The sequence below is a fragment of the Zootoca vivipara genome, chromosome 8, assembly GCF_963506605.1.
Source record: "Zootoca vivipara chromosome 8, rZooViv1.1, whole genome shotgun sequence".
Lineage (NCBI taxonomy): Eukaryota > Metazoa > Chordata > Lepidosauria > Squamata > Lacertidae > Zootoca > Zootoca vivipara.
Window position 1 is genome coordinate 42055312 of NC_083283.1, and position 25459 is coordinate 42080770.

Sequence of the window (25459 nt, forward strand, 5' to 3'; positions counted from 1 at the left end):
GGGTCATCCAGTCCGACCCTGTCAAGCAAGAAACACCATCAAAGCATTCTTGACAGATGGCTGTCAAGCCTCTGCTTAAAGACCTCCAAAGAAGGAGACTCCACCACACTCCTTGGCAGCAAATTCCACTGCCGAACAGCTCTTACTGTCAGGAAGTTCTTCCTAATGTTTAGGTGGAATCTTCTTTCTTGTAGCTTGAATCCATTGCTCCGTGTCCGCTTCTCTGGAACAGCAGAAAACAACCTTTCACCCTCTTCTATATGACATCCTTTTATATATTTAAACATGACTATCATATCACCCCTTAACATTCTCTTCTCCAGGCTAAACATACCCAGCTCCCTAAGCCATTCCTCATAAAGCAGGCATCCCCAAACTTTGGCCCTCCAGATGTTTTGGACTACAATTCCCATCATTCCTGACCACTGGTCCTGTTAGCTAGGGATAATGGGAGTTGCAGGCCAAAACATCTGGAGGGCCGCAGTTTGGGGGTGCCTGTCATAAGGCGTCTCCCCATGTATTATGTGAAACCAAAGGGGCAAATTGGTTGACAGATATGAAATATATTTACATTATTTTGATGTCTCCTGTCCCACTAATTAGTCCTGGAATTTGCATTACCTGATACTAGGAGTGGGGCTACTGTATCTCCTTGGATTGGAGAGTGGGACTTAGGGTATAGGGTGACAAATGAGAGACATTCAGATGTGTTGTATAAGCATGGAAGGAAATCCTGTGGTGAATCCTGTGGGTTCACCAGCATCCCTCAGTTAATGTCAGAGGGTCTTGGGGCTCTGAAGGTCCTCTGAGCCAATAGAAGGGTGTGAGGAAGAGCAAAATAGGGTAGCCCTTTACAAGAATCTTAACATGAAGCTTTCTTTTAATAAGCAGTATTGAGTACACCTGAAGATAACAGCCCCCACCTTTTTCCTGCAAAGGAGAACAATGCAATTATTTTTTTTAAAAAACACAGGTAACTGTCAGTGTTAGTCATTTACAGCTTCAATGGGCTCCTCCATATGACCTGTGTATATTGAGCATTCCTTCTGATTTGCTTGAGATTATAGGACGCCCTGCCTTCATTGTGAATTTGTAGGTGTGCAAGGAGAATTACACAACAATGTAGGTGTGCAAGGAGATTACACAACAATGAGCATTCTTATTGAGTTGCATGAAGCTCATACGTATGTCTGCCCATTAATCAATCATTTATCCCACCCAATTTATTTATTTATTGGATTCCTTACATGCCCTTAAAACATTGTATTTTCCTGTCACTTTCCTAACTGCAAAAGGTATGTTTTCCCCCTCTCATTTCCCTTTCTTTCTTTTTTCTTTTTGTAATTAACCTTTTTTTTTATTAAGTAATCCTTCCACTTTGTCATTTTACTTTTACTGATGCCAGTGCTGGAACATACAAATTTGATGTCATAGGAACAGAAAGGATTTGTATTTCGGGAAGAACTTGTAAGAAAACTGCTGCTAGAGCAAAAGGTCTGGGTGGGTTTTTTTTTTAAAGTTGTTAAGAAAATTGTTGCACTAGACTGCCAGTGTACTTTATTCCACTTTAATTACACCAAACTAATTTTCGAGGGTGTGACTGAATGCTTCCTTCAACATACTGACATTCTGAGGTGAACTGTGACAAGGCTTGCTTCCATAGAGGCACACTCCATAGTAATCTGGGGGGACTTACTTTCTAAGGAAATATGTTTAGTTGAAGCATTTTAAGTTGGTTTAGAGGAGCACAGCTTCAAAACCAATATTACAAAAGAGTGCTAAATGCCAGCGTTGCCATTGAATGGGAATTATGAGCCCTTTAAGGCTCAAGATAGTCTTAGCAGCAATTGAATAGCATAATATTCTGCTAGTCCTGACAACAACAATATACCTGACATTATAGCTGAACATCACCCTCTTCGAGTCTGACAATAAATTAACTAAATATTGGGGGGGGGGAAACTATTCTTCCACAAATCTATAATGCTAGCCTTCCAGGAACAGCATTGCTGGGAATAGATAGAACAACTTTATTATATAAATGCAGAGATGCCTACATGCATCTCAAAGACCTAAACTCCAGCTATTTTTCCGTATAGCATCACCATTTTTATTTTTAAAGAGCACATGGCGTCCAGGCTCAAAATTCACTATATCTAAAGGGTAAAGGGACCCCTGACTGTTAGGTCCAGTCGCGGACGACTCTAGGGTTGCGGCACTCATCTCCCTTTACTGCATAGCTGCCAAGTTATCCCTTTTTTTAAAGGGATTTTCCCTTATGCTGAATAGGCTTCCTCGCGAGAAAAGGGAAAACTTGGCAACTATGCTTTACTGGCCGAGGGAGCTGGCGTACAGCTTCCGGGTCATGTGGCCAGCATGACTAAGCCGCTTCTGGTGAACCAGAGCAGCGCATGGAAATGGTGTTTACCTTCCCGCCGGAGTGGTACCTATTTATCTACTTGCACTTTGAGGTGCTTTCGAACTGCTAGGTTGGCAGGAGCTGGGACTGAGCAACAGGAGCTCACCCCGTCACGGGGATTCTAACCGCCAACCTTCTGATCAGCAAGGCCTAGGCACTGTGGTTTAGACCACAGTGCCACCCCCGTCCCTCTCACTATACCTACTGATAGAAAAAACAACAACAACAAATTCTAATACTGTAAAACAATTCCTAACAGGAAATTTACACTTTACTTTCTGGTACTTGGGTATCAAGCCTTGGCTGCTGCCAACATATCAAGAGCATATTTTGTACCCCACCTATAGTATCAAAAGATCTAAGTGGTTTACATAAAAACAATAAAAGGACAACAATGATATTCAACAGAATTCCCTAAAAACTGGATAAAAACAGAAAAAGCTACAGGTGAAACTCGGAAAATTAGAATATCGTCGAAAAGTGCATTTATTTCAGTAATGCAACTTAAAAGGTGAAGCCAATGTATGAGATAGATGCATGACATGCAAAGCAAGATATGTCAAGCCTTTATTTGTTGTAATTGTAATTATTTGTTGTTAGGCTCAATTGTAAATTATAACCCTCATATTGTTAGGGTCAATTATAAATGGAATGTAATTAATGAAATGTAATAGCGATGTTTATTTTTGTTTATTTTTGTATTATTGTAACTATTTTTTTTATTACTGAGGAATTTCCAAAAGAAAGCATTTGTAAAAATAAAAATAAAAATAAAAAATAATAAGTTGCATTACTGAAATAAATGCACTTTTCGATGATATTCTAATTTTCTGAGTTTCACCTTTATATGTAGTGGAACTGTCTTTTAGTAGAAATTTGGCATTTACTTTCTGGCAGCTCTTGAAGCCTTTTTTAATGCCTACAGGCCTACACAGTCATAAAAAATGTCCCTTGAGCCCTTTTCACAATTGCTTCACATTCCTTTAAACATTTCTATGCTGTTGTACCCCCACCCTGATGTTTGGTGAGAGGGCAGTTTCTAAACACTTTGATAAATAAATAATAGTTCAAATAAAACTGAACCGTCTACAAATCAGGGAACTGCAAACAGGGTCTCTTGGGAAGATTTTAAAGATCATCTTGGTCTGTACTGCAGGGAAGTGGTTTGCTATGCAATACCGGCTGCAAGCTGTTTAGGATGACCTGAATCAATTTGTAGCAATTCATTTTGATCTGGGGTGCAAAACAGTATTTAAAAAAGACAAAAGAGTTTCCACATTGTTGTGGTTATGAATAACACTATAGAAGGATAATACCCAGATGGGAAGAGGGAGAGGTGGAGAACTGGACTTCGCTTATTGAAAGCTCTAGCTCCAAATCTAGGGCAAGACTAGCCACTTAGCCTGCTCTGGGCGGGCGGCAGTTGCAGCACCTTGCGGTCTGCCTTCCATTCCAGGGAAACAAGGAGTTTCATCTTTGAGGCTTGCCCATGTAATTCCCTGGCCAACTGCCTCACGGCCAGATTAACCTGCCAATAAACTAAATTTGAATGGCTGGTATGGGGTAGAGCTTGGCCACTAGACCTGAGAGAGGATGTTCTCATTCTGGTCAGCTGGGCAAGTTACAACCGGGCACCTAACACCCAGCACCCTCCATTCACAGGGCTTTATGGGAGGCATATAAAGCTTTGTTCTGCTTTATATGCCTCCCATAGGCAGGCAGGCAGGCAGGCAGGCGGTGACAAAGGAAGCAGACACTGAAGGGAGGAACACCCCCTTGCCAGGTTGGCAACTACAGACTCCACGTAACAGTATTGAAGCAGAAAGAGACTTGAACTATTACACTGAAAAGCATCAGAACACAAGGACCATGAGAATCGGCAAGACCAAGCACTCAAATGGCTGTACAGTCTTAGAAACAAACAAACATACATACATACAAACTTTAAATGTGTTTGGCACAAAACTCTTGGAGCTCCCTGTCTGCAGTTTGACAGGGTTCAACCCATTTTGAAGGGCTACCATGTCTCTAAATTTCATGCACTTAGTGGGGGGAGGGGAGTTATAACTATTTGGTTTTCTAATGCAAGTGAATGGGAGTAGTGAAGAATGGGATTTCCAGATCCAGATCAGGTCAGAATGGATCAGGTTCAGATCAATTTGTTCTGAATTGAGACCAGATTAAGATTGCTGAATCAGACCCTGACCTGGATTGGGGGGGGGGGTAGCTCTACTGTTTATATATCTGAGTAACTAGTGTATGGCAGATTTCTCCTGATGAAGGCAATACTGCTACTTGTTGGGTACTCAACTATCCTTTCATACTCAACAGTATTAGCAACAGTTTTAAACAGATTGCAAATCTGTCCGCTATACTTTATTTGTTCAGTCTCCATATTGGATGTGGGCCTCTTGTCCCCCTGCCTTCAGAAGTCCCACTGAATTCATTGAGACTTTCTTCTAGATAGATATGCATAGATGTTTGCAGCCCAGATCTATCAGTCTAGACAGTTCCTTCTTAACTCCACTCACTTCACATTCTTTTTATATTACCTGCTCAAGAGTTGGTTTTCAGTGGTTGTTGGATTGCTCTTCCTTCCAAATGATGTGTTCATTCTTTGATACCCCTCTTTGTATTCGTGAGTTATCTCTGAGTACTCAACTCTTCCCAAATACCCACCCATCTGTTTCTTGTTGAAGACCTGCAGCTTAACATCCCCAGTCTTTGTTTCTGCTACCACTTCATCTAACGGCTAACATTCTTTTTTTGCCTATTGAAGTTGTCACTGGGCCAAGAATTTTCTGTTCTTCTGGTTTCCTTTTCAACACCATCTTGCTATCATGAATATTTCTGAAGCTACAGTAGAATCTTAGGTCTTTCATATCTTATATAACATTTTAACCATGGATCTCACCAGGTGAATGAAATCTAAGTTGCATTAAGAATTTGTGATATGTGTGACATTCACTCACTCACCCGCCACACCCACATATATGAATTAGCTTTGTGTCTTTTGCATTTCTCTTCATACGCTCGTATGCATAGTGTTGCCTCCTTGTAATTATCATCTGACAAAGTGCAGTAAACAGTATTTATAGGATGCAGAGGATTTTCAGCTAAGAAAGCAATGTTTTTCCTAACTATTACAATATTATAATGATAGGATTTGCCTTTGTGTCAATGAATACCATTCATTTTCTATAAGTTTATCATTGTAAGAGATTTTGTGAGTATCTCACATGACCATACAACCCTTTTCCTCATCAGTCAAGGAATAATTTATCGACTCAAATTCCCTCCCTGGTTGTTTCATGTTATGGATAATTTGAAGGCATCTATCAGCAGGACCAATGTTCATTCTGACTCATCACGTCTTTCAAACACTGTGATTTTAAAACTAATGATATTTTACGGTATCTATTTGTTATATGAAAATTTAGGTTTGGCTTTTACAGCCCAACACCCAAGGGACTCAGAGTCCCCTAAGTCCATGATCAGTCAGAGAAGACTGAGTGAAGACAGGAAGCTGTAGAAGAAAAGCAAGGAAGATCTTTATTTTTCTGTTGCAAAGAATTCTCCCCCTGCCCCAAAAGTGTGTAGCAACTTAAAAAGACTCCAGAAATGGCCAGACCCCTTGGCCAAAGACCAACCTAAAGCATTATACATGCATCACAGAAACAGGCAGCCGACAACAGAAATTTGAGGGTGTGGCTTGTCTGCTGTTTGTCAAGATACTCAATAATGCCTGCTGATTGGATTATCCTGGCCAGTCTGGGTAGTACCCTAAAGAAACCATTGTCCTGACCTCCCCTATTATACACAAAAATATGATCTTTTGACAGGATCTTTTGACAAGTGAAACGAACTATTGGGAAAGGTTTTTTCCAAGACACTTCCCTGAACTTTGGCAGGTGAGGGCATGGGATTTCTATTTTTCCCACCCCAAAAGGGCTTTTAATACTGTTTATGAGCACCAAAACCTTTTATTTAACAACATGCCATGAATCATTCACTAAACTGCACACCTAAAGTTTGGAGATGTACAAATGGTGGAACCAGGTGCAAAAATAATGTATTATGTGCCTTTGATCATGTCCTTGCCCTCTGATCAATAATATATATTCCTTGGAGTTTAGTCCAGCATGCCAAATTCATGTTCAGCTTCGAATATTCACTTTTTTCTTTGAAACCAATGATAAACACATTTCCCCAAATATATATATTCATAGTTATATATATGAATTTAAACCATCATGAAGGGGAAATTGTTGTCATACCTATATCCTAAAAACTCAAAACAAACGAACAAAAAAACCATTATGCAAACACACAGAGAGAGAGGGGGGGGAGGGAGAGGGATGTGGTATGAGGCACTTTTCCTGGCTTTCCACACCAGCCACAATTTCTGGTAACACACAGCAAGGTAAGTGGCAACCCCCTCTCCAAATTTCTGCTGCCTCAGAAAGCAGTGATTATTTCCCCCCATTTTTACAGGGGAAGTTTTTTTAAAAAAAACTGAACTAGGGAGCGGAGACCAGCCTTACTATGTTGGGACTTTTGACAGACTCACTCTTGCAAAATCTTTTTGCAACACAAATTGTCATAGATGATTGATTGTTTTCAGAGTGATCCATTGCATTCCAATTCACATTCTACCCTATAGACCCAGAAGAAAAAAATTGGATGGTTTTGAGCATACACATTACACATATCACCTCTGAAGTTATGGATTTTGGTGTAAACCATTCCAAGCATCACACATACAAGCTAATGTCTGAAATATAATGCTCATCAATATGCCAGAAGATAATACACTACTGAAAGTGATGTATTACCTTTTGGCGTGTTGCCAGAAACTGTTGTTTGGATATATATATATATATATATCTTTGTATGCTTGGTGTTCAACACTGCAGAACCCTTACCCCTCAGCTTTAGAAGAGTTTAACACAAAGTTGTACAAGGAAATTAAAACGAAGTCTGATAAGTGTCATGAATTTATTGAACATGAAGTTCTTAAAATGTGTAATTGAGATTGCATACACTATGCAATTCCCTGACCCTCCCTCAAAGAATCCTGGGAACCATAATTTGTTAAGTGTGTTGGGAACTGTAGCCCTGTTGGGGGTAAGCTAAAGTTCTCAGGGTTCCTTTGGACGGAAAATGTGCTTTAAATGTGTGGTGCAATATCCAATATCTTCAAGCCTAATTAATCTCCATGAAACTGACATCAGCAAAGGGGAAAGTTTATGACTATGCAGATGAGGTTTTCCTCAATTGTTTCTCTTTATTTAAATTAAACATAATTTAATTTTTCATTGCAGGGATGGGGAACCTGTGATCCTCTAGAGGTTCCCATTATTCCTGACTACTGGCCTTGCTGGTTGGGGCTGATGGGAGCTGTAGCCTGATAATATCTGGAGAACCACAGGGCTCCATCTCTGGTTTATTGTGATACTGAAACTGCCTTTTTTTTTTTAGGTTAATATTGAAATAGCCAGAAATCGATGCTCCTGTTTGCAGCCTGAAGACCATCTCCCCCTCCCCATTTCCTGTTAAGGTATTTTTTGCTTGGAAAATGTGGGCAGGAGACTTGAGGTGGTTTCACCTTGAGTATTTCAAACTTGAGTATCTCAAAGTTTGCATTGCATCTGTATTGAACATTTAACTCCCCCCCTTTCTTTTTCCCTTTTGAAGCATCTGATAGGATCTCTTGAAAAGCTTGATCAATTTTTTTTTTGAGTGTGTGTGAAAGAGAGCCCTGGAAAGCTCCAAATCACTAATGAGTTCACTTAACTAGACACTTTGGTGCTAATGGGTAACAGCATGACACCTCCAATGTGGGTACATAGAATTCACTCCTATGCAGATAGCAGTGGTAGCTGTTGCCTAGCATAGGATGTAGCATTTGCTATAGCAGCGAATTTGTTCCATGGCATCTAAAGCAGTGTAGCAGAACAATGCTGCCTGACTAGTTGTCCCTTGGCTTCCTTTCAAGTTCTAGAGCAGTGTTTCTCAACCTTTTTTGGGCCAAGGCACACTTGTTCCATGAAAAAAATCACGAGGCACACCACCATTAAAAAAGTTAAAAAATTTAACTCTGTGCTGCCCTATATTGACTATATAATTATGACTGTAAGAAACACTTGCCAATTGCTGTGTTGGTTGCAATCTCCTGTAATAAGGCTTCACAAGCCGCTGATTTCTCTGCCAGCACAATCCTTTGCTCAGCAAGTTTCAGGTTGAGCTCATCCAGCCAGCTTCTTTAAGTTTGTCTAAAACCACCCTCCCGTGGTGGTGGCTGTTGAGAGCTGCGCTCGCTCCGCGTCGTGACCCGGCCGGCTTCCTTTCCGGCGGGTCAGTGTTGCTTATTGGCGGCCACCAGGCACGTGACAATGCAAATCACCCTTCTCGTCGCCGCACGTCACCGCACACCAGCCAGCGTCTCGCGGCACACTAGTGTGCCGCGGAACAGCGGTTGAGAAACGCTGTTCTAGAGTTCTTGGGCCTCCAGCAGGAATCGGAGATGGATTTCAGACAACTAAAAAGTACAGAATTTTCATTTAGGTGGCATTTTATATAGAAAAAAAGTCCCCACTGAAAAACTACATATACTAGGATCCTTCAGATGTATCTCTAGAATTCTTTGTTGCCATAATTTTCCTGACAAGCTGTGCTGTGCTTCCCCAGCAGAAGGAGCAGAAGGTCTGAAACAGCCAGCATCTCTTTTTGATTTCTCCAAGTGTTATCTTGAAGCAACTTTTATGCAAAATTCACACTGAGAAGCTGTCATTTCTAGCTCAGCTTTTGGGGTGAATTCATAAATGTTTTCTGCTTCACCTGGCATGACAGGTGCCCACGATTAATAAATGAAAAGAATGGTCAGTAGTGTTGATTGATATGGAAATCAATCCCCCCCCCTTTTGTACAGCAGCAGATGAATGTATTTCTTTTCTAAACCACAGTGTCAGTTTCCCTCCTCTTTGGGCAGCTTAGCAGTTCATGGCTGGTAAACACCAGTATAACATTGTTTTAATTCTGTGTTCTCTGAATGGTAAATTAAGAAGCACCGCTATAGAAACAAGGCAATATAGCAGCATCAACAGTCACTCCCTCTGGTCAACATAGGAACTCATACTCTAAAAAGAGGTTTCCACACCACACCCTCCTACAGGAGCTCTAATCCACCCTTGCTAAGCCCCTGCTCTGTCACCCCCACCTTTTGTCCCATTCTGATTTCACTGGTGCAAATGTGTAATCACAGCAATGGCACATTTTAAAACTCAATCAGTGCAAGGACGATTTACCAGTGATCCCATCTCTGCCAAGCAGACATAACTTGTGATAAGATTATACCGCAAACCTGGCATAACTCTCAATTCAAGCATCTTTTGTCCATTTGATGCATTTGAATGTCAGGGCTTGGAATGTGAAAGCAGCACATACCCAAACAGTGCAATGCCACAGTTGCAGAAGCTAAAACAAAATTTGCAAATTCTGCCTTTAGTAGAGTGGCCTTGGACATTGTTTTCTTTTATTTACTTTAAAAATTCTAAATTGCCTTTCTTCAAGATAGATCTCAGGGTAATGCACAATAGTGATACTAAGGCAAAATGGAATGGAAGAAGAATTCAATCCATCATAAGACAATAAAAAACTATAAACTAAAGCAACTGAGGCCCAAAAAAGCATTAAAATGCTTGGAAAAAGGGAATATTTATCTGCAACTGATTTTATATCTATCTACCTATCTAATTGGACAGTGGAAGATTAAAATATGGTATGGCTTATTGAATTAGACAAAGGTTAATTATTTTATGTCAAGTCTTATTAGTATTTTGTTAATAAATTATTGTTCATGTTTACTATTGGGGGGGGCTTAACTGTCTACTTTATTATTAAAAGCAATATAAATCATAGAATCATAGAAGTGTATAGTTGGAAGTGACCACAAGGCTCATCTAGATCAGGCATAGGCAAACTCTGGCCCTCCAGATGTTTTGAGACTACAGTACAATTCCCATCATCCCTGACCACTGGTTCTGTTAAATAGGGATGATGGGAATTGTAGTTCCATAACATCTGGAGGGCTGAGTTTGCCTATGCCTGATCTAGATTCTAGACCCACTCCCTGCAATGCAGAAATATTTTGCCCAACATGTGGCTCAAACCCATGCCCCTGCATCCTGAACCCCTGGCCTACCTAGCAGTAAGTCAGTATGTCAAGTCTCCAGCCCAGGGTCAAGCCACATGTCTAATGTGCTGCAGAGATCATGGAGCATCCTAGCTAAGGTTCATCGACACGGGCAGTTGAAAAGACACAGCACCGCAGCTCTGCTTCCCTTTTGTACTCTGCATGCTAATTTCAGCCTCTGTTCCAGCTGAGAAACCACACATTTCCTCTCAGAGCTAGTGAGCCCCACCTGGCCAGCTAAAGAGCTGGGCTTTGGGCCCTTGCTTGCCTCAGTCTCCTCAAGTGCCCAGTCTGCTGCTCCCTACACCTCAGAGCTGCTGTCTTTTTGGAGATGGTCCCCCCTCCAACTCTGGCGATGGGTCCTGCTGCTTTGGATCCTGTTCACTGAGCCCCACCCCCTCACAATTCTCTGTCACCCTGTGAGTACTTCCAACTCCAACCTCTCCTTCCCCATCCCCAACTTGCCCCAGTGTGATCCAGGCCTGGCTATATCCCTCGCCAGGAACCTCTTCCTTCTCAACATTGTCCTGCCAGTTCATGACAGGATTAAGAGTCTATTGACTGAGCAATCTGAAGGCTTGGTGCATTGACCCTCAAAAGTGCTCTAGATGGTTAAATTTTGTGATGGACCAAGAAGCTAAAATGTTGTCAGAGAGATAAGAGAAATTCTTTACCTCTTCATTTTAGCCCATTCATGAGCACACACACACACACAAATTATATGAATGATCTGGATCTCTCTAATGAATCAAGCGCTTGCCAATAACATATTAATGGATTTGTGTGTGGGTTGGGGAAATGAGTGTATTTCCCCTGTCTTTCCTGAAATAAAATTAAAGCTTCAAGAGCAAAACCCCTTTAGTGTCTGTTCATTTCTGTCAGTGAACTTTAAATCATTCACTCACCAAAAAAAAATTATATAGCCTCTTGCTTGACCTAATTTGTTCCCTTTCATGAATTTTGTTATTTCATTGAATCAAAACCTCCTCAGGCCCTATTCCTAGTTTCTTTACCCAACCCTTAGCATTTCAGCCTGTAAGTTATGGATTTATCTGTTCCCCTGTCCCAGATGCCTGTTATAAAACTGCATAAATGCTTTAAATAAAACTGTACTGTGTCTTTTAGATTCTGAAAGAAACTTTTTTAAAAACCAAAACACCCCTGCCTTGTCTGGGTACAGAAACCATCAAGGTTTCAATTCTTTTGCTATTTAGATCTCAGTTGAAAAGGATGTTCTCAGAATAACAAAGTAATTGTTGGATATCAAAGTTGGTGACTCAGCACTTGAGTTATTTCATTTCATTAAGGATTCTGAGGAACACGCTATTTCCGCCCCCGCCCCCCTTCAACGTGTTTCAAAAGCAAAAAGATTTTTCTCGCCTCCATTGCTCAAGGACATACCCACCGGCAGATCTCACCTACATTTATATTAGTAGTCTAAAATGTTTTACTCAAGCAATTTTGTTCCATTCTTTCACTTTTTAATGCATGGACAAGCAGATAATAATGGGTTTTAAATGAAAGGATTTCTAATTATTGTAACATAGAATCAGCAGAGGGGACCTTTAATTTTAACAACATTGAAATGCAACATTGAAATCCACATTTGACAGAGCTGCTCATGTGTCTTCATGTGAATCGTGTCTTTTCAGCATGAACCAGGGCCCCTCTTGATTGAGAAATTCTGGTTTGCTAAAACACTCCAATCACTTCCCCTCAAGAAAATATAAGCAGTTCTCTGGTGCTTTGAATGGAAAACAAGTACACTAAATAACCTACAGTAAGTGGAGATTACTTTTATCACAATGCAGCCATTTATAATCAAATCTGGTGGGGGATATTCAGCCAGTTGGCTGATTAATTTTGAAACCAGAATGCTGAAATTGAAAATGGGCAAGAATTTCACATCAGTATAATGAATAATAAGTTGTGGGGGGTGGGGGTGGGGTGGAGATACTTTCCTGTGGATGAACAAACGAACCATGTTGATGAAGTGCTTGATGTAATAATGGTCATCTGAAATTAAGCAAGATAAACCAACATCATCTGCTTGATATTCGATATACATGTAAATGCAGTGCAGAAATGCAAGCAAAAACAGAAAGGCCAGCAGAGGCTGTGTGCTCTCCACAGACCGAGGATGATTTAGCAGAGTGTGACCTATTTGGGATGCCACTGAGGGTGCCACAACTATGATTCAGAATGGAACGCCAGAGGCAGGGGTGCTGAATTTTGCCATCACACAGGGCATTGCTGGAATTTGAGACCCCAAGGCCTGCCACAGCCAAACAAAAACACGTCAAATTACAAACACACAAGTGTGAAAATTAGGTAAATATTAAAAGTGTGGATTTGCTGTGTGCTCACATTTCTGAGGCATATCCTGCCATTAACAAGGCACATTAAGTTGTTCCAGAGAGTCCCCCAAGTACCGTAGGCTTATGGGCTCTTCTGTGCCCTCAGCAGTCCCTGTCCCCTGCAATAAAAGCTTTTTCTTCCCTTTTTTCCTAAAAAAAATGAAACCAAATTGTGGAAACAGCTGGAGCTTGAGAGGGAAGGAATGGATATGTGTGTGTGGCTGTATCTTCCTTTGCCTCTGGTATGATGGTCCAGGGTTCATTCAGGTGCATTGGAATGGAGTAAGTCCATGCCACTATAAGCAGCCATAAACATGAATGAAAACAAAACACCACACATTTGGCTCTGTTCTGCACACATACAAACCTATTATTCAAGTTCAACATATAAGCACAATAGCTTCAGAGACTAAGAAAAGTCCAGAGGAAATAAGAGACATATGAAATCTGGGGAGAGGGTAATATAAAATTCCTGGAGAAGATCCAACCCAAGCTCCTTCACACCATCAACTTCGTCACATTAGAATCCAAATTAAAATCTAATTTAGAAGGAGTCCAAATTAAAAAAAAGCCCACTTAATTCCTTCAATTTGCAGAACAATTCCATTCCATTAGGCAACTAATTTCTACCTGTCAGATATAGAATGAAAGTGGTTCCTCTCAGGAGGAAACTTTTTCCTGGTAGTAATTAGACATAGGGAACCTTAGAAAGTGCCTAAGCTTTGATAGTTGGCTTGGTTTAACTCTCAGAGCTCATCAGCCTACGAGCAAATGCCACCAGAAGTGTCAGCCTCAGTGGCTCCAGACTACAGAAAGTTCAAACGAGGTTACGCTTTCCGTAATTAAGTAACAAAATGGCTCTCACTTTTATCAGGGAACCATAAAAGATTTACCTGTGTGAAATTCAAGTGCATAAATCCCTTTTGTTGATCTATTATTCTAATGAGCTCTTAGAGACAATATGAAGAGATCTTGATTACATTTAGAAGATAAGTATCAGGAGAGTACAAGTAATGAAGCACATCACAGCCATAATAAACACAGAGCTGAAGAAACTCTACTGCCAAGATAAAATTGCTTCTTTGGCAATTCCCTTTAGATTGTACTTCCTTTTATCTATTTACTTCTTCCCCAAGAGCATGTACTGTACTAGATGAAGGGAGGGCACACAAATGTACATTTCCCCCACGAAAACGAAATGCTACACTTGGAACTTAAAATCACTTTTTTGCTTTACTTTCTAAAACACTGCAGACTTCAGACATCCACCCCAGCACTCATGTGTATTTGGAACATTTTTAGCAACAGAAAGCCTTTGCTGTTTCTACCTCTTTTCCTGACTGAAGCAGTTAGAGGATTGAAGCCATCGTCATTTGATGTGGGACTGACAATAATGTCTTTCATTATCTCATATGATCTGCCACAGAAGGGCATAGGTGGCAGCAGATGGCGGAAGAGGGAACAACAGGGGGAGGAAATTGGGTTTAGAACTATTGCATTTTGCTCAATCAACAGAATTTGCTCACTGCTTTTTAATGGGTGTTTCTTAATGATATAGTTTCTCCCCAAATACTGAAGGAAAGAACAAGTTTGTGGAAGAAAGTGTGAACCCTTAGCCAAAGTGAGGCTGTTTCAAAGGTTTGGGACTTGCCCAAACTGAGGTGGTGTCCTCTGCAGCAACCAAGACAAAACTGGGCTCTTCCAACAGCTTCAGGACTGTATTACAGGGGCACAGAGACTGTGCATCTGTAAAATGTACATGTCCAACACTACAATATATAAGGCAAACCTTACATGGGGTGGGAGATGAAAGGATGTAGTTTTGTGACTGGCAGCTTTAGCTTCCAACCAGGCAATACCTTTCTTATGTTGCTCCTTTTTACTTCCACCTTGCCTTTGGGAGAATTGCTGTAAGCTGGGCAGAAATAACAATCAACCCTCAGACTCTTTTTTATTCCTCATAACTCACCCTACCTATGTCCATCTGAAATTTTGCTGGTTATCCAGGATACCTCTTTGATATATGCCATTTCTACCAAAAGTAAAAAAAAACAAAACAAAAGAAAAACATTGTAAGCTGTCTTGGGTGTACACTCACAGAGCCCTTTGTGTGGGTCCAGAAGGAAGCTTACCGTACTTTGTGGGACATTCAGGCTGCTCCAAACCCACTTCTTAATTTGCCTCCCATTCTCCCCTGTTCCCCAGCATTCCTCTCCCTTATCTGTTTTTGTTCTTTTAATAACTCAGTTCAGTTAGGTATCCCATCACTACCCACTTCCCTACCAAAGTCCACCCAGGGAAGCATTACAACATTACAGGTTTCATGGACTTTCCAAGCTCAAGTCATCCCAGCTCCCTATCACAATGAATCCTATGAACTTATCAGTTCATGAATCCTTATCAGTCGAGTGATAAGGACATCCTCTGGATTCAGCCCATCCCTCTTTCTACCAGGCCTAGGAGAGATACAATTGGTCCCTACCTTTCCCCTCTCTTTTTTTAGCTTTCTACTTCTCTTTTTCAAGTTTAGCTATGCTGCTGCTAGTAGCATGTACATATCTAATTTCCTTCCTGTTACCCATTATTATTTTTATTACCAGTTTATTTCTATGCTGTATTTTCTACAAAGACAATGGTATAATAACTGTAATACATAATTAAAATTACAATGCATTTTACAACACTAAATTAACCATCCAATAATTAATCATTATTGTTAATCAATAGTTAACAATTTATTTAAACTACATCAAAAAAGTTAAATAAATGTAAAACACATCAGCAGGCCCATTAATATCCCCAAATATCCACAAAGCAACTGAAAGTAATAACTACTGTTTCTCTTCAGTAGGTAGCTCCACAAAAGGGGAACTGATGGTTGTTCTGCCAGTTCTAGTAGTATAGCCTTGCAAGATTTTTTAGCTGAGGGGATCGTTGCTTGACAATGATTGCCTCCCTATTTTGTAGCCAAACTCCTTGGTTTGTGGCAATACAGACTGAAAAATCTCATTGGATAATACTTCTAACTTTACAAGGCTTGGATATCAGATGGCACAACTTCTCCATCAAGATAACTGGATTGCCCCCTAAACTGTTGCTGAATTTCAGGTCGACTCTGAGTAAGACTTCCCTCATCCATGATCTGATTATGGACGAGAAAGCTGATGTGGTCTGCAATCCTGAGACCTGGGTGGGTGAGCAGAGTGGAGTTGGTCTTACCCAGCTGTGGCACTGGGTGCAGTATCAGGGCAGACTTAGGATGGGAGAGGGGGACTTGTTGTAGTCTATAGAGATTCCATCTCTCTCTCCAGGCTCTCTGTCCAGTTGAGAGGGGATCTAGAGTGTATGTTGGGCAACTGGGGTAGATTAGGGATTCTGCTGGTTTACTGCCCACCTTTCTGCCCAGCAGTCTCCCTGCCTGAGCTGACAGCTGTTACTTTGCTGACAGTCTGGTTTGAATGCTCTTTGGTCAACTAATCATTTTTCATTCTGCAACAATCAGCATATTAACCAATACTTCTCTGTGCTACTTTTGATTCTAAACTCCTATGTGCCACTCCCATTTTTCATCCACAAGCAATTGGATCACAAAATCATCTCACCATAAAAAAGGAAATTTGCTATTCTGTCAGTACCATTATATTCATATCAAAACACAGTAACACATCCATGGTGTGTGTGTGTGTGGGGGGGAAACACACCACTTAGCACTGTTCAATACAAATGCATAATAATTTAAAAAATACATATGTGTTTGCATGTAGCATGTGGTTGAGGACAAGTAGTCACAGTGCAGGCATCACAAAAGATAAGGGGGTGTAATTTAAGCACTGAGCACATGGCTTCTGACATTAATGAGTATGCTCGGACGTAGTGAACCCTATAATTGATTGCAGCTGCCATGGGAGTGAAAGAAAAATGAGGAAAAGGCCAAGTAAAACTTAACTTCCATGGAGACTTGCTGGAAGAGACAGTCAGGCCTGAGAGTTCCTGAAATGCTCGGTGTCTGAGCTGCCAGACAGCATGATCTGCATAACAGCAGTGTGGGAGGTGGGGAGGAGAGTTTAGAGATACAACATCAATAGAGCAATTGAAAATAGATGCCACAATGAGAGGGATGCATTCTGCACATGCCCCAAAGCACTCTCCTCTTTTCATATAGGCCACATATGCTAAATTGTGCCCTAGCAATGAAAGCAAGTACTAGAGCTGAATCCTAAGACTTTTTATGTGATCTCCAACCCATGGAACCTAAACCCCAGAAGGGGTTTCTATAGCAATGCCATGCCTAGACTGTCACATGCTTTCAGTGCTCATCAGGCATTTTTTCCTCTATGCTGTCATCCTATCCAAACATCACAGAGAGGAAGAACAGCAGAGTGTTGAAGTTAAAATTGCATAATTCCCCAAATTGTTTAGGTTAAAAGAAGAAGAAAACCTCATTGGCAGTTGACATTGTTTAGGGTTAAAAAGGAGTCACCCTGTCATATGTAATGGGTGCAAACCTGTCTACATCATCCGGCAGTCATCTGATTTGAAATTGTCTAATCAACCTTCTATCATACTCTGAAATTAATAGAGAATCTATCCCTAGGTGAAGTGCATATTTGACAATGCAGCATATAATATGCAATGGCTGTGTACACAGTCCTGTTTAGTCTGAATCCAGTGTGCGCATATCACTGGAGTTTGCTCTGGTGTACATGTGACATTAGCCACAATCCATATCTATTTGAAAACATAAGCCAAATGAAGGCATTCATCCCCCTCTCTGCCCACTGGCATGGACAGATATCTGTTAATTTGGAAACACATCTAACTACTATACTGATGTACATAATGACATTCAAATGCTATTTGAAAGATTACAGTCGGGGGAGATGACCTCACTGTGCTTTAAGCCAGTAATGTGTACGCAACCAATGTCTTCTGTCTGCCCTGATCCTCATACAAAAGGGCAGTCATTTATTGCCCTATTAAATAATTTACTGGTCAGATATTCTTTGGGCATAGTTTGAAATGTAAACTGAGTAAATACATGTCTAACAGGAAACAAAGTTAATAATCCCAATAGATAAGCAGCGCTTTATGGTTTGATTTAATTTTAATACACCAAACTGAAATCTTTGAAGTCTTCATATATTCAAGGTCCATTTGGACATTTTCAGCAAAAATTACATCATGGATCATATGTTGAGAAATATCCAGGAGAAATTGAACAAGTCAACATCAAATTGTTACAACATTGTGCCCAGACTTCTCTATACTGCAGGTCTTAACAAAGGTTTGCTATATGCTGGTCTGGCAGTGCTGAAAAGTTTTTTCCCCTTGATAAAATACTGGTAATATATTTATGAATGTTTGCTTTGGATAATGGGTACCTATTCATTTCTACGTTATGCACCAGGTATACTATGTGTATCCCTGAGTAGTGTATGTAGGAGCTTATTTTGGAAACTGAACAGTCAAGTCGTGAATCCACCAGAGAAAGAACAACTGCTGGGAAGAGTGCAGAGAGAAGAAACGGCATGGTGCATCTGCAACAGCACAAACAGATACTTTCATCTGCCCCAGCTGCAACAGAACATGTCTCTCCCATATCAGTCTCTACAGCAACAGCAGGCACTGTAACTTTCCAACAGTTTGACTTCCCCTGAAAGGTGCCCTCCTCCATCGTCTCCCAAGATAGACAGGTGCCTACCTATCATTATCATTATTAAAATTTCCATACTGCTCTTCATCTGAGGATCATAGGGCAGTTTTCAATATAAAAACAAAAAAACACAAAACATAGTAACAACCAAAACAAAAACAATTTTAAGGCTATGAATCTCTGCACTGCTTGCTACAGACACTGGCCATGGTGGGTAGGGGAGATGTAAATGGGCTACAATTTCCCAGAACATCTAATAATGCTGATGGAGTTTTTCACGCCTTTTGTAATTCTTCATATCCACAAGACACTGAAGAAATTGGTAAGACTGGAATCTGATTTCTGAATCTCTGGAAATGAGCAGCAGAGTTGTGGAAAGATGCAGAGCTCTAAAACAGTACAATTAGCACCTACGGAAAAAATGTGAAGGCATTACACTGTAAATGCTTTATTTGGATGAAGGTGAAGTCCTTTGGGAAGATGGTACTTGAGTGTAACGCTCTGCAACATGGTGTGTGTGAGAGAGGGGGGGAGAGATGGAGTAAGCAAAAAAACCACAACAACCTTATTTTTGAAGAAAGAACAGTTTTCAAAAGTAATATAAACTTATAAAGGAGGAATGGGACATGTGTTGCTTTCCATATGTGTCTGGACTACAACTCCGATCACCCCTGACTATGGATCATGTTAGCTGATGCTGATGGGAGCAGTAGTACAGCCATACCTTGGAAGTCGAACGGCATCCATTCCAGAAGTCTGTTCGACTTCCAAAACGTTCAAAAACCAAATTGTGCCTTCTGATTGGCTGTAGGAAGCTCCTGCAGCCAATCAGAAGCCGTGGAAGCACCGCTGGACGTTCGAGTTCAAAAAGAATGTTTGCAAACTAGGACAATCACTTCCAGGTTTGTGGTGTTCAGGATCCAAGGTATGGCTGTATAGCAATGTATGCAGAGTCACAGGTTCCCCACGCCTCTCTAGATGGTGAGCTGCAATCAAAGGAGGACCAATTGTGTGGCAATGCCCGTGGTCTCCCCAGGAAATAACGACACAGGACACATAGCTTAAGGTTAATGGGTCGAATAGGCCACAACTTTATTGATTACGGAAGAAAAGAGGTATTGGCATAGGCATTGGATCTAGCCGACTATATCTGACTCCAGCCCGCTCTGCTGGCAGTCTGTGAAGGGTTAACCACCGTTGGATGGGTCCTGCGATGCACATCAACTAGGTACCCATCCTGGGGCCACCAATCGGGGTCGTGCCCTCAGGCCCTCACCTTCCACGGTTTCGGACTTGGCAACGCCCCTTGGACTCCTTAAGGGAGTACCCCTCCGCATTTTGGGGAGGTGATGGCAGCAACCTCCCCACCCCATTTGGACCTTCACGAGATAATCCAATGCCTACCGCCAAAACCAAGTTGTGACGATTACCACGAGGTAGGCGAAAACCACCTGGCCTGAGCCAATTTGCCAGGTGGAAAAAACTCCTACCAGGCCCCGAATACGGCGACCAACCGAAGTCCGTAGGCAACGTCAAGACGAAACCCTGCCTGACTGGGGAGGTGGGTGGGAGAAAAAGATGAGGTGAGTCCGAGGACAAGAGGACGAGCTCCTGCCGCGGGCCTGCTTATATTGGCAGGCCAGACACCCCGGCGCGCCCCGATTGGACGCGCCAAGGCGTGCCGCGGCAGGAGGCCGACCAATGGGCTGGGGGGGGAGTGCTAGCCACTCCCCCTCACGGGAAGCCCACGCGCAGCCCACAACCCCTCCTCCCTTCAAGACGGGAAGAGGCTTTGTGTGGCAATGCCCGTGGTCTCCCCAGGAAATAACGACACAGGACACATAGCTTAAGGTTAATGGGTCGAATAGGCCACAACTTTATTGATTACGGAAGAAAAGAGGTATTGGCATAGGCATTGGATCTAGCCGACTATATCTGACTCCAGCCCGCTCTGCTGGCAGTCTGTGAAGGGTTAACCACCGTTGGATGGGTCCTGCGATGCACATCAACTAGGTACCCATCCTGGGGCCACCAATCGGGGTCGTGCCCTCAGGCCCTCACCTTCCACGGTTTCGGACTTGGCAACGCCCCTTGGACTCCTTAAGGGAGTACCCCTCCGCATTTTGGGGAGGTGATGGCAGCAACCTCCCCACCCCATTTGGACCTTCACGAGATAATCCAATGCCTACCGCCAATCGGGCCCGAAAGGGCCCGCCGCCAATACCTCTACCTCCGCAACCAACACCTAATAGCAACCAGGACATCAGCCAGCCAAACATCATTGCCATCGTCTGAAAGATGCACGCCATCAGTGCGGTAAAAGCGCTCCTCTCGGAAAGTTAAAGCAGGGTGTGGTATCACAAGTCCATTCAAGGCCAAGACCTTCTTGGCCACTGCCAAATCCAAAAATTTCCTCGCTTTGTTCACCGCGGCTGGTGAAACACAATCGCGCCAAATGCGCCTCTCGAGCAGCGAAGACCAACAGATGGTCATGGACGGGCAAGCAGCCAACAGTTCGTCAAAGTCCTGAAATATATTCCATTTTAAATCTTGGCCTTTCCGATACGCCAGATCGTTCTCGCCAAGTTGCACGACTATGATGTCAGGGGGACCGCAAAAGGCGATCTTGGCCTTCACAGCTGGGAGGAATTCGGACCAGCGCATGCCCCTCCTAGTAATCCAAGAGATTCTGCAACAGCGTGGCAGCCCGAGATTAGGACCGAGGTTCCGTTCGCAGGCTCGTGCCCGGGCCCAATGCATGATACTATGGCCCACCATCCAGATCTTAATTAGCCGTCCTGAAAGTGAAGTAAGGGAAGAACATAAGCGTGGGCTGCCACGTGTAGTAAGAGTACATCACATTACTTAGCAGGGCGGAGGTATCCCTTGTATGCTTTGGACTTCCACCGGCCCAAGTCTTTAATCCTCTCATCCGACAGACCCATGTGCACAGCAGTCGTGGCGGCCCCAATGCGGAAGGAATGGGCTGCAAATTCAGAGGCGGGTAGGCCGCAAGACGAAATTGCCTGGCGCATGATGCGCGTGAACTGGTGGCGCGTTAAGGGAGAACCATCTATGTGAATTAATAAGGGGCCAGGCGAAGGGGGCCTCAGACGAAGGAAACGCCTGGTGTCTTTTACTGGGCAGGGACCCATCTGTCCCGTAGCGGGTAACCGCATTAAGGTACCCCTCCCTTGCTGGTCAGTCTTGGATTGGCGGATGCAGACCACCAATTCCCCGCTGGATAATGACAAGTCTGATAGCAGGATGCCCCTCCTGGGATTTTTGGACGAGCCCTCGCAAACCACTTCGCCAACCCTAAGGGCCCCGAAGAAGGCGATTGAGAAGGCTGCGGAGAAGAGTCTAGCCTCATATTTGGACCAGCAAAGGTCCCTGAGAAGTTTGTGGATTTTTGACAAGATATCGAAGGTTATTGGCCTGCGGCGATCCTTACATGGGGGCTGCAGCCTGCGCCAGCCCTCTAGAGCCCTCCGAACTAAGAAATCCGCGCAAGGGTCAATGGAATAGCCGGCCTTACTAAAGAATGAAATAGCAGCAGATTGGATTTGGAGGGTCCTAGCGGCCCTGCCTAGTCGCCTTAAGTTTGTTAGATACATCAGGACCTCTTGCTTATTGGGGGGGAGATCAGGACCCGAACCCAAGGTTTTTTTTCTAAAATTACAAAAGTCGGACCAAGCTCTCTTGTAAGTGGTAAGAGTGGAGGGGGCAACCGACGCCAATACTCCCTCTAAGACATCTCGTTCCCAAGATTCCAAAGGTGTTCCGGGAAAGCCTCCGGCAACTCCTGAGCTTCTGGCGCTAGGGAGCGGAAGCGGTCCATCTGGAAACGAGATAAAGCGTCCGCAATATCGTTATTGGTACCTGGTACGAATTTAGATGAAAAAGAAATGTTTAATTTTAAGCACTGAAGGACGAAGGCACGTAGCAAAGCCGTAACCCTGGATGATTTGGAGGATTGCCTAGTAAGGACGCCAACGACAGCCTGATTATCAGTCCAAAAGCATACACGGTGATTCTTGAACTCCGCTGCCCATAAGTGCACAGCTACGACAATGGGAAAGAATTCTAAGAAGGTTAGATCACGGGTAATAGGCTTATTCTGCCACTCTGTGGGCCAGCGTTGCGCGCACCACCGGCCACGAAAATAAACCCCAAACCCGCGGGAGCCTGCAGCATCGGACTGTACCTGGAAATCAATCTGGAGCCTCAACGTATCCTGCCAAAGGGACACCCCATTAAAATTTTCAAGGAATTCCAACCATACTTCCATGTCCGCCTTTACCCCCTTATTAAGGCGCACCCTGTGATGAGGTTCTTTAAGGCCTGCAGATAATCTGGCCAACCTAGCGCAGAAAGGGCGCCCGGGAGATATTACCCGACAGGCGAAGTTAAGATGGCCCAGGAGGGACTGGATCTGTCTAAGGGTCACTTTTTTAAGGGGTAGCAACTCTGCGATAGTCTGCTTTAAAGCTGCCAATTTTTCTTTTGGTAACCGCGAAGTCTGTGCTACTGTGTCCAATTCGATTCCCAGGTAAGTCATAGTAGACACCGGTCCCTCCGTCCTTTCAGCAGCCAGAGGTACTCCCAGGTACGCAGTTAACGAGGCAAAGGCTTCTAGGAGGTAAGCACAGTCGTGGTTATTAGCTCCCCCGCAAAAAAGAAAGTCATCTAAGTAGTGTGTGACACCCTCCAAACCAGTCCTGAAACGGAGGGCCCAATCCAGGAAGGTGCTGAAGGCCTCAAATGCAGAACACGCTATGGAACAGCCCATGGGCATGGCCTTGTCAACAAAGTAGGCCCCTTCAAATTTAAAACCCAGCCACCTGAAATCTTGGGGATGTACCGGGAGAAGGCGGAAGGCCGATTCAATATCACATTTGGCCAGGAGAGCCCCCCTGCCGAACCGCCTAATAAGTTTGATAGCCTGATCAAAAGAGGCGTACTTGACAGAGCATAGCTCCTGGGGGATACCATCATTAACTGAGAGACCCTTCGGATGGGAGAGATTGTGTATGAGTCTAAATTCTCCAGGGTTCTTTTTAGGAACTATGCCCAATGGTGAAATATGTAAATTCAAAATAGGGGGTGCGTTGAATGGACCAGCGACCCTACCTGCAGTAACCTCCTTAGATATCTTTTTCCTGGCGACCTCGGGCATCTCTTTTACAGATTTTTGATTAGGTGGTTCGCCAGACAGAGGGGGAATAGCAACAGGGATTCTGAAACCTGAGGAAAAACCTTCCCATAGATATTTGGCTGCCGCGTTATTAGGATAAAGTTGCAACAAAGACTTAAGGGGGGCTAGTTTAATCGGGGAGTAGGCCAAAGCCAAGGAACGATCAGTAGCGGTTGCCTGACGCGCCCTGGCCAGCTGCTGATCCGCCCCTTGGCCCCTGGTGAAAGTTACCCCGCCTCCCACGAAAGGACTGCCTGCCCTGGAAGCAGGCCGTGGCTGGGTGTGAACCCTGGCATTTTTCGCACTCATGGCTGTATTTACAATAGGCCCTACTACAGGTACCTTTGTTAAATTCCCAGCACACGAGGCGGCGGGTAGACTTTCGGTATTCCGTTTTGGAAGTTCGGAAAGAGTCTGGCTGCTTCTTTTCAATGTATGGGCCTACGTGCTCGCCCCAGAAATTCTGGTCCCTCAAGCCCCACCTGGTAGTAGACAACAGGGAGGCATTCCTGCGAAAGTCCTCGTCATACCGTAAAGCAGGGCTTTCACCGGCTAGGGCGTAAGCTTTTCTAACATGGGCCATATAGGCCAGGAGGTGCATTGCTCTCTTTGGGTAGCAGGCCACAATGGTGCCCATATAAATTTGAAAACCATCCAACCAATTTTCGAATGTCCGCTCGGCCCTAGGCTCCCGATGTCTACGTTTTCCGTAAGTATTCTTCTTCTCCCCTTTACCCTTCAACTTAGCTGGAGGAAGAAGAGTAAATATGTCTACATAATCCCCATTAAGAATCCTGTTCCTCTTCTTATTAGACAAATGATTACCCAAAATGAAATCCGAAGACACAAATGTGGATCTCTTTACTTCCGGAACCAATGAACCATCCCTCCACTCGAGCGTACCATTGAAGGTCTTACGGTGGGAATTTGCCCGCCTCTCGTGCGCCCAAAGAGGCAAGCCCACAAGTTCCTCACCCTCACCCCAGTAACCCTCTAAAGTGGGGTCTTCGTCATCCGAACTAGAAGAAGAAGTACCTGAATCGTCATGGGGATCCGTATGCTTGGTCTTCCTGGTTCTCTTCTTGCCTGTTTGTGGTGCTTCCTTCTCCGTGCGGTCCACCTGGCCCGTATTCTGTATTGAACCCGAGGGTTGCGCGTGCTCCTGATTCTCACCGTCAAAGGTGGTGTTTGATGACAAGCTCCTTGACCTAGGCTGAGAACCCTGAGAGAGATTGCGCAAACAAGTGGGGGTGCTAAGGGAAAACTGGGAGACAGGATTAGTACCGCCTGGCGTAGAAGGTCCTTCACCCACGGTGTCGGAGGAGGCTGTAGGCGCGGCAGTAACCGATTGGGATCTGGTCCCAATGCGGCCTGCCTGGGCTGCGTTACTGGAAGCAGAGGTGCCAGGGCGCGCCACGTCCTCCCTTGGAGTGTCCACGACGAAGTCTTGGGACCCCTCATGAGGGAGGCCCTGCAACGAGGCCCCCGGCCGTGACAGCTGTTGAAAGAAGGTCTGAAAGCCTGAAAATAAGTTTGCCACAACCTCGGAAGGGACGGAAATAGTGGTGACCGCAGGGGCACTGGAGGCAGTGTTCGCATTGGAAGTAAGCCTTTTTCTGGGCGGGGCCGCAGACTGGGT